The sequence below is a fragment of the Lepeophtheirus salmonis genome, chromosome 9, assembly GCF_016086655.4.
Source record: "Lepeophtheirus salmonis chromosome 9, UVic_Lsal_1.4, whole genome shotgun sequence".
Lineage (NCBI taxonomy): Eukaryota > Metazoa > Arthropoda > Copepoda > Siphonostomatoida > Caligidae > Lepeophtheirus > Lepeophtheirus salmonis.
In genome coordinates, this window is record NC_052139.2 from 29,888,582 (window position 1) to 29,905,269 (window position 16,688).

Consider the following 16,688-nt stretch of genomic DNA (forward strand, 5'->3'; position numbering starts at 1 on the left):
AGAAAGTACATATGACGTGTGGGGAATTACCCTGAGTAGCTTACGGGACATGATCAAAATAAATAAAACTATACACAAGGCGGAGTGACAGTCTGTAGCTAGTTGTTTTTTAAGCAACATGGCTCATACTGAGAAAAAATTTCACGGCGCCCTCTATATGAGTAACAAACACGTATATTCTATGAAGACTTTTATTGAGTCTTATAATATTTTAATTAAATAAATATTATCATTCATAGTTGTACAGGGCAGGGCAGCAAAAGTGGACAGTTGATGAATGCCTATTTTCTCATTACAAAGAAAGATTTAGTGAGTATTTTTTGATATTCTGTTTCCACTGTCCTTTTTACATAAACAAACTAAACTAATCATTAAGTCATTTTATCGTCATGAGCAAGCAACACGCAAAAATGCAGCGCATCTCAGATCTCCTAGATACTGGATTTGGTATGATGACGATTATGGACATTGTTAAGTGTTCCAGTAGCCTGGTTTTTGAGTTGGTCAAGATGAAAAAAAAATAAGACCTCTCCAAGGTCTCAAGAAGTGGAAGGGATCATTTAAAGGGGAATACAAAGTTCTAGTTAACTTTGGAGAAGAATATAAAAGAGGATCCTATTAAGTCGATAAATGGCCTCGCCAACGACTTCTTTGTGGCTCCTAAGACCATCAGGAGAGCTATAAAATACAAGTTGGGATTAGTTTCTTTCACAAAGATACCATTCCCATACCACCTTCTGACAGAGGGCACTCAAACCACAAATATCAAGAGAAATAAACAATTATGAAAATTTTATCGTGCAAAGACATTTTCACAATTGATCAATTCTATAAACACCGGAACAACCGCTGGCTTGCAGAAACAAAAGAAGAGGTTCAAGGGGTTAACCACACCAAATATCCGCCCCAAATAATGTTCCTTGGCGTTGTGGCCTCTGATGGAAAGAAGATACCTCCTTTTTTTTTTGAGGCTGGAAAGAAAATTGGCTAGGAGGCCTAGTATACGATGCTCAGATGTAAAATCTTGCCATGGCTGAAGAACAACAACCCAAAGAGTAAGTACGCGTTACCTCAGGACGGCTCCCTCTCTCATGCGTTCCCCATGTGCTAAAAGTTATGTGCAGATAATATGGCTCGATTCTGGTCCAACGAGATATGGCCCCCACCCTCGCCAGATTTGAACTCACCGGGCTTTTCTATATGGGGCTCTGTTTTGTCAAAATTATGTTTTTGCTTATTTTTGAAAATATCAAATTATTTATATATTTATAAATCCATCTCTCAAGTCCACGTTTTGTTCCACTTCCCTGTATTATTTTGCCACAAGGCCCCGCCACTCTATGAATTTTTGCAATCATAATTGATATCTTTTTTTGTCTTGTTCCCAACTAATTCAAAATAAAAATAATCCATATATTTATAAAAATTAAAAGAACATACCAATAATTAATTTGCCATATGACGCAATTAAAGAACATAGATTCATCAATTTAGATGTCTAAAAATAATCTATTATTCAAAATATAAGTAAACTATCAGGTTCTGCATTAAACTATACAATAATTATAATTTAAAAGTGAATAAAATATGTCATAAAGGCAGAGTGACTTTTGTACCGGGTGATAAGCTTATATTTATGTTTAAAATCATGTTGAGTGTAATAACATATTTAATGATACATCTATGGTATAAAGTGAAGATGCCTAGTCTTTTGAGATTGCATGGACAATCGTTGTTATCTCACAATGAAGTAAACACCAATAGTTTCTGGAAATATTACAGATCTCAGATCCATACTTATTACATCATTACTAAATTATAAACTTCATAGACTCATAGGTAAAAGAGTTAAAAATAATTTAGAAAAAATAAGAAGTAGAATTTTGATTTAACGAAGGTAATGTGCATCAAAGGCCCTTATTTCTTTTGATTTTATGGCTTATTCTCTGATATGGGTGACTTAGTAAAAAAAAGACATATGCACAAAAAATCAACAAGATGAGAGGTGGTCCTTAGTTACCTGCCATACCCTTTAAGTTTTTGAATTAAACTGCAGTATAATAAAAAAAAAATTATCTTTCTATTCCCAAACGTTACCTTGTTTGTTATCCAACTATCTAGTATTTTATATATAATTCTAGTAAAAACACGTATTTTCTCCGTGGTAGGGTTTGTACCTATACAAGACTCTCCGTGAATGGAAAAAAATCTGATGAATTGAAGGCCTTTATGGGATATAATACCAGAATGGTTATTATAACATTTTTTTGCAATAAAGTAACAGTTTTAGAATGTCTAGCCCTTGCAGATGTTTAATAGCTATTTCTTCAAAAAAGATTCTGTGCGCTCCAAAACAATTTTTTTCCTGATAATTACGTCAAAACAACATTAACTGATTTATTGAACAAGGACTTGGGGTAGAAATCTTTTAGAATTAAATATGAGCTTCGTTGAAGAAAATATATAGAAACAATGGGAAAAGAACAAGATTTCAAGATATCTAAGAGAGTTATTGAAAGCATCAACGTAATTAATGATTCATTAGAAAGAGCAGTCGCTGATTTTCTTCCTAATCAAAAAAAAAAAAAAAAAAGTATCAAAATGTTTTGCCGGTGGTGGAACAAAATAAAAAAAATAATTGCAAATTTCAGAGATCAATCAAAGTACAATTCAAATAAATTGTTTTTTTCTTAAGACAATATAATACATTTTCTTTTTTCTGATTTAGTGTTTAGAATGTATCTATGTATAAATTAGTTAATTCTTGATTCTAGAATATGTATAACATTTTTATAGGAAAACACGTAAAAATTTTGTATCACGAATAAAGTAAGATGATTCAGAGGAGAATCAACGATCGACTTCGGAGCCATTCTTGCCAATGGCCTTGTTTATTTCCTTCTATCCCTTCTTCCTTGTTATACCTAAACAGCTAATTGTATTCAATCTAATGAAACGTCATAACAGGTATGCTGCTCTACAACAAAATTTTACAAATTGTCAGGCTTACCATCTTGGTTTTTGTCTTTTTTTTATTTTTAGCATGCCCAAAATACAGCTATTTTTATCACTATTTCTAGTGATCTCTATCAGTAGATATGTGTTTTAGCAAAGTTACCCAATTTTTTTATGAATTTATTTCAGGCAATTTTTTTACACTCTTCCCTTAAAAAAGAAAATCATTGTCAATCACAAAACCTGTTTTTTTTCTGAAAGGAGGTTTGGGAAGGTTTTGAGATTATCAATTGCAAAGTTCTGGAAAATAGTTTGAGTGTACACGCATGATGGATGTTGTAACCTGTGGATACTTTGTCTTAGGTAAGTTAGTTAATTTTTTTTGAAAAAAGACTACAAAATGACGTGTTTTAGTGACAATTTGGTGTATTTTATAGATCTTCTTTTTTAGCAATGCATACTAAAGGAGGCATATGTACTTAGACAAACTGATTACAAATCAACACTTGTAACTAATTTTTTTAATGATTGCTTCATTAAAGATTAATAAATAATCACAATATTTTTGTATCTTACTTTAAATCTACAGGGTGGACCCAAAAATTGCAGTTGCATTTAATAACAATTTCATCCCCGTTATTTTTAATTACGAGGTTTTATTAAGTAACTAAATGACAGTTGAACCAAAAATAAACAAGTTTTGTTGCAATCCTTTGTTCTTAAGTGCTAAAATGACGGAACAATAACAAAAACGACAGCACGACTACAATCTCCTCTGTTCCCCTTCTCCAAATGGTGATTCACTCCTAGCTGTCATCGTAACAGCGTGGTACGCCATAGATATACTCTCCATCAGGAAAAACTTTCAATCTGTTACCCAGAGTGGAGAACTTGAAGCTTGGTAATTTTGCATGCAATTATACTAAAGGACTGGACATGTAGGACGGTAGTCTTTTTAATTTTTAAAAAAAAAATGACCATCACTACTAATCAGTAAAAATGTAACCTTTATCCCAATTTTATTTAACAGGGTGTCCACGATAAATTGGAACTATCTTAAAATTCAACCTGCTTGATAAAAATGGAATTTGGAGTGTATTTGTTAATATGAAAAAGTTACACATGATATTAAACAATAAATTTATTCAACATATCCTCTCTCAGCAGCCACCATCTTCTCCATCCTGCCCCTAAAAGATTTGCATGCCCTGATGACTTCCACCAAAACGACAGCATTCCACTCCATCATAATGGAGCCCTACAGGGCCGCGATGCTCTTGTGGCCTTGCACACCTCCCTCTCCAATTTCCCCTACCAGTAGTAATCACACGGATTGAGGTCCGGTGAGTTGGAGGGCCAGGTGTTGCGATCCAAGAAAGGGATGTCGTGGGAGTTGAAGAGGTTAGTGGTCCTCATGGCGATGTGTGCGGGCGCTGAGTCTAGTTGGAAATGAACTCCCTCCCAGCGGCCGTATCTTTCATCCAAGGGATGACAAACTCTTCCATGACTTCGCAGTACCTTATCGCGTTAACATTTTCCTTGGGATTGAAGAAGAAAGGAGGCATCACCTCACCGGTGCTGCAGATGACACCCATGGTCATCACGGAGGCCAGGAACTTTGTGGTGAAGACTCCAGGTACCTCTTCTCTCTCCTTGGCAAGCCACCTGTCATTCTGGACGTTGTAGCTTCTGTCGACAGTCCAGCTCTTCTCGTCGGAGAAGAAGATGATTCTTCCTCCATGGCTCTTTAGGTCATTGAGGAGACGCTTACTGTTGGTGAGCCTGGTGGCGTTCATGGATGCGTGAGGATGTGTTGTTTGGCTATTCGGTATGACCTGTACCCGAGGTCCTCATTCACGGCCTTTGAGATCAGCTGCTTGCTCACTCCACGGTTCTTGGCAACCTGGACAAGGAAGTCCCCGGCGAAGACTTGATGGACTTTCGGAGGCCTTCAAGGAAGTGAAGAGTGCGGATTCCGTCACTTCTCATGTTGTGGGCCTTGCAGCAGACTTTCCCCTCAACCTTCCAGGTATTGAAGAGTCGGTACATCGTGGTCTTGGGGTAGTTAAGAAGTTTGTAGATAGCAGAGGGCTTGTGTCCCGTCCGAGCCAATTCGAGGATGGCGTCTCTATGCTTGTTCCATGATGACTTTTGTTTGTTGTCAAAACTATTGTGGTGGAAGTTATAGTGTATTGTTCATGCAACCTTTGATATTAGTATAATTTAACCACGAATATCCACATTATGGATGTGGATGAAGTTTAAAGTAGTTCCAATTTATCGTGGACACCCTGTATTAATGTCCAAACTATGGGTTATATCCTCATAAAATTAAATTCAAAAAATTACCTATCTAACTTTGGTTTTGGATCTACAACTGAAATTTTAGGTTAAATGTACTTGAATATTTACATCTAAAGATCCGAATCGATCAAGATCCGAGAAAATGTGTATATATTATATCTTTATTGGATGGACGTGATTGTATGCCCTACTCAACATCCCCCAAAGTGACCGCATGTTCAAGAAAATAACCCCATCAACATAACACAACAATGAAAAAATACAAGTCTTCTTTTCCATTAAAAGATCTATATTTATTTTTTGCAAAGCTTAAGAGCAATTTTTTTATTTTTTTTACGTTTTAGAGTGAAGAATAAATACAACAAAAGATCAAAAAACAGTCCCTCTTTTTTTATTTTATGAAATCATTACATTTTTCCTTGTTTTAAGTTTTATACATGTAAAAAACAGCATTACATACAGTCAGTACGAAATCCCTGTAATAAATAACAAAATACAAATTGTTTTATTTATCTATTGCTAAAAAAAAACATTTTTGCTATTTATATATTTATTTATGTCGGAGCAAGTTCAAATGAAAATATATGGATGTACATACGTACATTAGTAGAGGTGTAATAAATATGTCTTAAAAAGGGGAGCGGTTTTTTCTAGTTGGCAAACACAGTATAGTTTGTTGTCAGCTGTCGATGAGTCTGCTTCTTTTCCCCTAATCTAATTTTTTCTCTGGATATGTTGCCTTGAACTATTTCACCAAAGAAAACACTGTGCTTTTTAACCCTTCAGCCTCAAGAATATTTTGCCTTAATATATAAATAAAAAAAGGTTTTATACGTCGTTATGGTTTATTTTTAATTGAAATGGATGTTGTCTTTTAATTTTTTAAATCAAAAAACTATTGTTTGTCAATCCATTATTCTTTTTTAGAAGGAATAATCCATCATTTTGTATGATAATTACTGACGGAGAAGTGATTAGCAATTTTTCAATTTAAACCGTTGCTGTGTTTGTTTAATTTTTCTCTTATTATTCTAATTTTATTCCCTTCCTTGTCTCCGGTTCTAATTCATTACATAGTGAAATTGTATTGGTGTCTGCATTGAAATTTTGGTACATGATTCCAAAATTTTCCTACCGAAAACATTAAATGCATTTTATAGTAATACACATTACATATATTGTTTAAAAAATTCGAAAGGAATATCAATTTTGGCACGACCATTACTTTATTGATAATTAGCTAGAACCCTTTTACTGGAATACTTGAATTCACTCCTCTTTGTACTCGACGTATGCAGAGTTCGAGGGAAATTGAGGAAAAATGTAGCCTTGTGGCTCAATTAAAACTTATATTATTACTATTGTTTATAGTTTTTAAAATGTAGCAATTCTTGTTAGGATGATATGTAAAATAATTTTGAATGTTTTTTTTTTATGTTTCATAATTTATTTTTATATTCTACAAACTTGGGAGAAATTATTTGCTAGGAGAAATTACAAAATTTCAAAATTAATCAATAAAAAAACTAGTAATAAAGATTTTCTATAGAATACATATTTTTTGAATAACAAATTATATACAGGGTAGGGTGCACATGCTATTTATACAAGAAATTGAGGGGGGGGGGATATGATGTGATGACTGATGAATATTTTAAGGCTGTTGAACGCTCACTAACAAAAACAACAGTGTTCCTCCCATCCCAAATTCAAAACACTTGCTTAAGTTAATTCAGCTTTACATAAAGGCGGTTATATTTTATTTAAATCTTAACATATAATGCAAATAAGTGGAGTCCCTAGCCTTTTTTAGGGATCTGCCAAACTGTTCAATAAGCTTGTTTGATTCAAGATGATATGATGTTGTCATCCTATTCGCGATTTCAAGTACCCTGAAAACACACGTTCCAATAGTACTTCTGAATTGCGCCCTGTCTGAGACAATGATGTTACGTACTCCAAATCTTGATATTTAACCTTCCAAGAAAGCTCCAGTCACTGTACTAGAGGTGATATTTGGGATTGGGATCACTTTCGGCCACATTCTATCGCAATCCAATATAGTCAGAGAATTGTGTTGTCCTTTGACGAGTGTGAACGGACCAATTATATCAATGTGAATGAAGGCAAGTCTCACTGATGGTGGATCGAAAAAGGAAGTGGGCTTGGATGTTCTAGAAGGCTTAAAAAGTTGAATATGTCTTGTGCGTTTCAGGTAAAGCTTTAGACCAAAATGCTAGTGGAGCCCATTGTCCATTCACTTTCTGTTCCAGAACGGCTCCCATTCAGTATCATACGCATATACTGTTAGGGTAAAGGTAATGAGTTGTCCCGGAATGAAAGTTGAGTACTTGAGGATAAACTGTTTTCTATACCTTGAAAAGGTCTTTCACATTCGTCATTCCGTATTAATTTAATTTTTTTCTATTGACCATTTTGACAAATTTTTAATAAATTGTGAATAGAATTGACATATACTTAAAAATCTTTTTAAATCATCTTTCGATTTTGGAGTTGAAATTCTTGCAATAGATCTCGATTTAAGAAGTTTAAACCCCTCTGGTAAAATAGAATGTCCAAAAAACTCAACAGAGTCCCTGAAAAACTCGCATTTTTCAAGAGATAGTACCAAGCCGGAAGTTTTAAGCTGCAACAAAATTGCGTTTTAGGAACTGCCGATGTTCATCCCTTGTCCGAGAATTAGACAATACATCATCAAGATACACAAAGACATTTTTCATTCCCCTCAAAACTGAAACAATGAGTCGTAGGAATGTCTGGGCAGAATTTTTAAGCCCACATGGCATTCTCAAGTAGGCATACATCCCAGATGGTGTAATGATATATTTTTTACTGATGGAGTCTTCACTCATGAGTATTTGAGTGTAAGCTCTGTTCAAGCCCATTTTACTAAAAAATTTCATCCCTCTTAGGTTGTCTACGAAATTCCTTAAATTTGGAAGAGGAAATCGATCCAGATACTTCATGTTATTTAATTGGCAATAATCGCCACACATTCGCCAGCCTCGTTCCTAGCTCCACTAGGTCTCTTCTTAATCAAAGGTGAGACAGAGGGAGAAGAAAATGGATCCTCCACATTAGAAATGGAATTGTTTGTGATTTCCGTACCATGCCTGCAAAATACTTAATCCTTTGGAGCATTCCTTATTAGTGCCTTTTTAATCAAACTATCACATAAATCCTTGAGGTATTTCTCATCCAAAAGACTTTCAACCTCATCTTTGACCTCCATGCTCGCGAGCCTGGAAGTATCAATCATTATGTCGACTATTCTTTTTATCCTTACGGAAGATGATGGCCCATATCGGACTAATATGAATTTCTTCGCTCCCTCATAAATGAGATTCTCCTCACAAAAAGGAATAATATTAAAAACCTTAGCCGCCATAAGACTGTATATAACTTTGGTATAAAAAGTCAACCTCAACACAAAATCAATTTCAATTCTCTTGAACCAGCCCTCAACATCCGAAGAACAGAACTTAGGAAGGCGGGATTCCGTAAGAGCCAATACTAAATTCGCCTCTTTTGTTTTAATCGACCATGCTTGTTTTTGGGGAGACGCAGGTGGTGAAGTTTGCGTTCAGGGCATTTTTCGAATCACGTCAGGGTCACCAATGTAAAATATTAAATGTTCAAATATCTACTGATTTTCATTTTAGATGAATAATAAGAATAACAAAAATGAGAAGTGATCTACTTGCTCAAATTATACTTCAACAAATATTTATAAACCGGTTTTCAGGTATGGAGTCCAAAATGGTGGAACAGATCAATCTTACATTTAGAAACAATGATATTTTTTCCAGACTCCTAGGTCATTAAGAGCCTCTTTTTGACAGATTAAAAACCTAATTTTCCTTCTCCCCCTCTTCTCTTCTCCCTTTGCCTCTTTCTACATTTCCCTCTCTGTCTTTTATCTTCTACCTTCATTTTTTGTTTTCATTCCCCTCTATTCAATCCTGCATTGTGTGCTTCCTTAGCTAATATTTATAAAAGCAATTATATAACGGGGTTGATAATTTTTTAAACTATACCCCCCTCCCCAAATGATGAAATCCAATAAAAAACTGATGCAAATATATATCCATAATCAAAAATATATATAAGATAAAAACAAACAAAAAACATTTCGATATATACGATGCCACTTGCAAAACGTTTGCAATAGTTTATTTATACGACTAAATTGCTATTTCTTAGATCAAAAATAGGTTTATTATATACATTAGGGAGCACTCTATACAGTTCACCCTGTATGTATGCTCAATATTACATGCAATACACCTGCAAACATTTCGATATATACGATGCCACTAGCAAAATGTCTGCAATAGTTTAAAAATTTCTTAGATAAAAAATATGTGCGTTATATACATGAGGGAGCACTCTATACAGTGCTTAGATTAAAAAATGGGGCTATGATATTCATCACGGGGCACCATATACAGTTCCCCCAGTGACGGTTTTTCATATATATAGGTAAACTTTGTACAATAAAAATTGATTTAAAGATAGAATGTGTATAAGAATATTTTTTTTCAATGATTATATAACATTTTTTTTATAAACACTACACCACTTTGAAACAAACCTCTGCACACCAAAGTTTGAGATCTTCTCTCTAAATATATTATTAATGTACATCAAATTCGAACAATAGGTAAAAATATGATAATGATAAAGTATACAAAAAAAAAAAAAACTTTTTCTTTTTGTGAATAAATAAATATTTCCCATCTTTCATTAAGTCAATTAAAAAAAATGAATCCTATCATTTGCTATCAATTATTTATGAACTATTTATAAATAAATATAAAGTTAAAAAAAAGTTGGAAAAGTTTTTAATGTTGATTTTGGTGAACAAAAAGATATTTATTGTAAAAGGTAGGTAGTTATTTGTGTTGGGTTTCGCTCTGACAATACCAAACCGGATCTCAGACCATTATAATTTTGAATATGATGAGTATTTGAGTCCCGAATATGCTGCTACCAATAAATGAATACCCTGTTTTTGTAGGGTGTATTAGGTGCCGATATTTAGGATTCCCATATTGTTTTTTGATACAAAGTGTCGAATTTATTATTATCAAATATACTTTCAGGGTGCATTCATGCCCATTTATACTGATTTATAGTTTTGGGCTGCTGGCTAAACTCGTGGCTTGGCTGGGGATGAAGCGAAAAAGTTGTGCTTTATCGTAGAGAATATTTACTTCTATAAGTGATTCAAAATTTCTTTCAAAATAAGTAAAATTATTTGATTGAAAAGTGTAGAGAAAGGTGAGTCGGATGTTGAGTGCTCACACTGAGCATGTCCCAACTATCATTACTATCAAAAGCAGCATGTTTGTGTTTGTTAAATCGCTGATGAGACGCAGAAAGTAACTTTGAGGTTTTTGGGGGAGTTATAATCTATACTATCAAAGAAAAATTGGCTTTTTAGCCAGCACTTAATTACTCAAGGCAAATCCCGTTACGTTGAAATTCCCGGATGCTACTTTTCAAAATCATACCTCGGTTTTAAGTAAATATACTTACTTGAAATTTGTTACAAAATATATCTTAAATATTGTCACATTGAAATTTTGTCTCGAGCTTGATGTAAATAATGATTATAAATTATGGCAGAGCATATCGAGGCAGGTTATAAGCATAAGGACATTGTCGAGGGGTTCAGTTTGAACGGAAATACCGTGGACATTGTGCAAGGTTAGGAACATGTCGAGGAAAGGAAACTGGAGTTTCGGAGATAATATGAGATCAGGGAGTCCAAAAGCACCAGCAAGGATTGAAAACAACCTTTCCACGTCAACAATGATGCTAAAGGAGAACTGGAGTATGAAGAGCCGTATTGAGACCAGGGTCCAGATGCTATGAGTTAATCAGCAGCAGAAACGCCTTGAGTGGTGCAGAATCATCAAGTATATTTTTTTAAATAATTGGAACGACTGTCTCATAGTTTTCAGGGAGGAAAAGAACTTGTCAGTGGAAACGCAGGCGAATAGGTGAAAGGTACATTAGCACCTCTGCCAAGGATACTAACCCATCTGTAAGGTTCGTTCTCAAGTCCAAGCACCCCCAGAAAGACATGAACATTGTGGCTCCGATCCACAACAGCAAGGTAATTCTAAAATACCTTGAGTACATACTAGGATCTAGAGGGTTCTGGGAAAGAATATTCAGCTTCCCTCATCACCAAATCTGAGCCCTGTGGATTTCTGCATCTGGAATCAAAGTGAGAACAATGCTTTTGCTGTCTTCCACGAGAATATAATTATTTTTATAAATTTGGAACACTTCGCGATTTTGTATGTTATCCTTGCATATGGGGCATGTTAATATTCTAAAGTCGTTCCAATTTTAGAATTTGTTCTCCCACAGCAAGTACAACAACATTGATGACCTAAAGGCTGCCGTTTCTGAGGTGATGACCTCCATGGAGGATCGCTACGTCAAGAAGGTCTGATTTACATTCAAGAAGTGTGAAACATGTGCATAGCTGATGAGGGGTCAATTTTTGAAAAATAAATATATAAACATTTTTGAGTAATTTTTCCGGAAATCCGCTTCATAAGGACATTATTTTCCCCACAAGTTGGTTACCTGAAAAAAAAGAAAACCCTGGCATAACTTCCACAGATCCGATAATTAGGAAAATCTAATATCCTGTATCTTGATTCAGCTCAATAATTTTAAAGAAAAAATATTAAACTTTCATTTTTTTTTTTTTTACAGATTTTTAAATCAAAAGTGTCCATCAAGGACATTTATTTTGGACATTCCATGGTTTTTTCTTGTTTAGATAAATAAAATACAAAATAAAGCTACCCTGCATTATCAAATTCTCAACTTTTGTGATTACGGTACAGTATATAATTATATTATGAACTATGTTCTGTTTAATATTTTTCCCCACAGCAAAATGATCTTTCTTGAATGGAACAATTCAAAAGCTGACTTTAAAAAAAACTTAGGTCTCTTTAGATATTTTGGCAATATTTATGTACATTTGAAAAAAGAAAGAAACTTTTTTTATTCCCTAGTCGTTGGCCTATCAGTAAAAAATATTTTACTCCTTGTTTTACAGTATTTAAGGGGCCTAAGCTGTGTTCGATGATTTCCAATTTCCCTGTCTTATCATTAAATAACGATCAATTCAAATGGGGAAACAAAGGATGGAAGATGTGTACTTTTTCCTACGACGACCATTTCGCCCTAAACTCATTTTGCGTCAAGGACATTTTGCTTTTATATATATATACAATGATGTTAATAGGTTGTTATCCTTTATTTTGAGTTGAAATTGATGTGAGTTTGTAATTTTTGAATCAAAATATGTTTTGTATTTTACTATAAAAAGTATTAAAGGTTATTTTCTGTAGAAAAATAATAAAACGATACCCCAACATTTCAATGCATATACCGATATTTGCATAAATACGCAGACTAATTTTTAAACACTTATATGTCGAGGTTCCGTGACCAGAAATAAACAATTCTAGCACAAGTAACTCGGTAAATCTTTTGGGTTTGTTTTTGTTTTTCTTACTCTTATCGAACAAAGTCGTTTACAATGTATGACGAGGCCAAACGTCATATGTTTGCCACTCTTCTCCGCGCCGGTAGGTCTGTCAAGGATATAATCAAGGACACTGGACTATCCAGGACTACTGCGTTCAAGGTACCGAAGCTTGTGAAAGAGGAGAAAGATCTGAAAGACCTGCCCATAGCTCTAGAATGACTCAGGATTGGCTCGCTGCCAACATACCATTCAGGATCAAAAACATTTGGCCACCTCAATTACCTTATTTAAATCCCCTTGACTACAATCTGTGGTAGCAAATTGAAAAGAAGGCCTGTGGTACCCGCCACCCGAATTTGGACTCATTGAATGCCAGTGTCAATGAGCAATAGGCAGTCATGGAAGAACATTACATCATCAATGTGTGCAAGGCCTTCCGCAGGGGCTTGGACGGTGTCATAGCAGCTGATGGTGGTTATATTCAGTAATTACATTAAATTTTGTACCAGAATAAATTCTCTATTATATTCTTCTCAAAGAAAATACGTCATACGAATTTTATTACACATTTAATTATTTGCCACAAATAGTCCACGTATTTATGTAACTACCGGTATACTCCATGTAATGAGTACAAGCCATGAACAAAATATGCCGTCAAATTTGTACAATTAGATAAATAAAAATGAACATAATTTCACCAATTGAGTGACGCAAAGAATATAATATTCGAGTAGGTGGATATAAATCTCAGATTTTTCGAGATATTCGTACTATTAACACTTTGGAAGATCATAAAAGTTGATGGAAAAGGGTGTGAGTTTGTCTTTTATGAAGTATGTCAAAGGAAGGGTCCATCTGGGGACTGAGACATAAAATTCAGAGGAGTTCAGACTTCATTATTAGAGATGTTTTTTTTTTTTGTAAGAAGAATTGCGTACACCTATGGTACACTTTAATTCAGACTTTTGTTCATTTCAGATTCCTGTTTTATGATTTTGGAGGATTTTAATAACAAGAACAGGCAATAAATGAAAAGTGGAAACGAACATTGAGGCACTCGTCAAGGCAAAACAAATGCAATGTCTCAAATGAAAAAGATTTTTTGTATATTTTTTATATCAATTTAGAAAAAAGAAAAATATAAATAATCTCTTTATATGTATTTTATTTCCATGTGATAACTCTTAGTAAAAACATCACCTATGAAAACAAAAATTCAGGGTTTTAAATGGCACAAAAAGGCAAAGCGTATATATAGGTACCAAACGCTACATGGATTAAAATTGAATTGTTCAAGACCGATGCTGCGCCGGGAAATGGAGAGTTGGCTCACTAAGAAATGGGGAATTGGCAAAAATAGCTTAAGAACCTCCGTTTTGGAGGGAGATTTTAACATAACAATACACATTAGGCAAAGAACAAAATAGTAGGAAGAGCACCTGCATCACCCCTTTTAATTGGTTATTGTTTTTTTGTCTTTACTCATTATATACGTCATTATGAATTTTTCTTGTATTTTTCTTATTATTAAATGGTTACTATAATTGAATTTCAACCAGAAGCGTCTGGAAAGTGTAACTGGAGGGGCAGTATACTTTCCCAAATTATGGGGTTTTATATTTTTAATAAAAAATTAATATATTCAATACATTTAATATATTAATTTTTTTTCCATAAAAAATATTTAATGAATAAATTTGGATTTTTGAATTTTTTCTCCCCAACTTTTAAGTTAAATTTTTTTTTCTGTTTTCAAAAATTGTCATTTTTTGTACATAACTAAGGATTTTGAATTTTTTTTAAAAAAATATTACAAATAAATCGAATATTTTTTTTTTTTTTTGTAAAATTGTTAATTTTTTAAATTTTATTAATAAAAAAACAAGCCCCTGTCAACTGTATAACTTGCAAACAAAACTTTTACAGCCTTCAAGGTCGTTGTGGAGGGTATTCAATATTAACCAGAAAATGGAATTGTTTCATTCATATGTTATGTTATATTTACAATATAAATGAATGCCTTTCTACACAAATATCCCTAGTTATAAATACATTTTTCTTTTGAGATAAATGTTCATCGACTATCAATAGAATGCATAGATATCATTAACTATCTTGATGTATGTTGTTCCTTATACATATATAACAAAAATACATCAATGTTCCTTTATAAATTCTTTATCGATATTAATGTTTGCTATTTTTACAAATAGGTATCTATTTACAGTGCACGTGCATCAATGAGTTAGAAGAATAACTCAACTTTACTTAAAAAGATTAGAATATTAAATTTTCCTTATCTTAAGGGCCTGAAAAGTTGGCCTTAATCGTTTCCCTGTTCTCTCATTAAATTTGTTTATACCAGAACGATCATTTTTTCTAGTCTTACAGGGTGGTGTAGGTAATTTTGGACCACTTTTATCTGCATCCTGATCAAAAAGGGAAGCAATTAAAGGTTTGAAATTTTAAATTATAAGTTCTAATAGTACAAAAAAAAAAAAAAAATCATTCAATATGTCCACCAGTTTTGCCGATCATTCGCTCTATACGAGCGAATGTATTAATACGCTTTCACCACGTCCGCGGGGGAGACCTTTCCCCAGTGCTTGATGATGGAGGCCTTCAAAGAGTCGATGCTGTTGTGTGAGTAACTCCCCCTAAAAGAAATAATTTATAGGATTCATATCGGGGAATAAGAGGGCAGGTCTGGGGTTCCCAAAATGACATCTTTTGTTCTTTTAATAAGCTTTGGTCTTGCTGTCCTAGTGAAAGAAGGCTAAATCTTGTTAAAGCATCAGCTCTACTCGACACCAAGAAAAAGTTGAGGCATGACCACGCCATTCGTCCCACCTACCCCAAGGTCATGATGCTGGCCAGAAACTTAGTTTTAAAGACGTGGGGGCATTAGCTCTCTCTGTGGCCAACCATTGGGCATACTGGATGGAGTGAGATACGTCAACAGTCAATTGTTTCTCATCCGAATAAGAGATGATATGATTAACATGGGGCTTCAAGTCGTTCAGCAATTTTCTTCCGTAAGTATATATAGGTTGGCTTTCATTTTTTTCTGTTAGGATATTTCTTTTTTGGAGGTGGTATGATTTCATACTTAGGCCAGTGTTTATGACCTTGGAGACTGTTGCACGGCTTACCTGGCCGTGATTTGGCAAATACGTTAATCTGAGCCCAAGGAGATTCCTTCACAATTTCAGGCCTATGAGGAATCTTGGGGTGCGTTATTTATCGCTCCAGGACATGTGGGCCTTTCTTTAATATACCCTATTCCTTTCAAAGGTGTTGGTGTTCCTCCGGGGCTCAAGAGGATCCGGATTTGCCTAAAGGACCTGGTAGACAAAAATTATTTCATTGGGGGGGTCTACATCCCTTGCACCCTACGCCATGCAGATGCCCCTGCTTTATTGATCTTTTAACCACCAATGTTAGGGCTGTTAATCACACCATTTTTGAAAGAGTTTCATATCGGTGTTACCTCACTGAACGTTGATTGGTCGAATTCAAATCAGTTAATGCATAGATGTGCTTAATTCTCAACAAAGTTTTGATAATACTTCTCCATATTTTGGATTAATTAAATAACTAACAAGTGATTTTGGTCCCTTTATTTTATTTCTTTATTTATTTCTAAGGTTGTGTGATACAATAAATCTATCAGAATATTTTATGAATATCATTTTTTTGTAATTAAAATTAAGGAAAATAGTTGCCTATTGGATGTCAAAATGGAAGAAACAAATGTCAAGACATTTTATCAAAAATGGATGATTTCATTGCCTACTTTTTTATATATTTATCTCTTATTATTGTTATTTCCTGTCCCTAATCGATCCAAAAATAATATTTGTACAGATGTAGACACTTC

General features: G+C 34.0%; 1 non-coding gene across 1 annotated transcript; it reads right to left on the reverse strand.

The window, feature by feature from the left end:
* Positions 1-11,565: 11,565 nt before the first annotated feature.
* On the reverse strand, positions 11,566-11,671 carry LOC121124939 (U6 spliceosomal RNA). The gene has a single exon (XR_005866474.1). It is a non-coding gene; the product is annotated as a U6 spliceosomal RNA (small nuclear RNA).
* Positions 11,672-16,688: the final 5,017 nt, after the last annotated feature.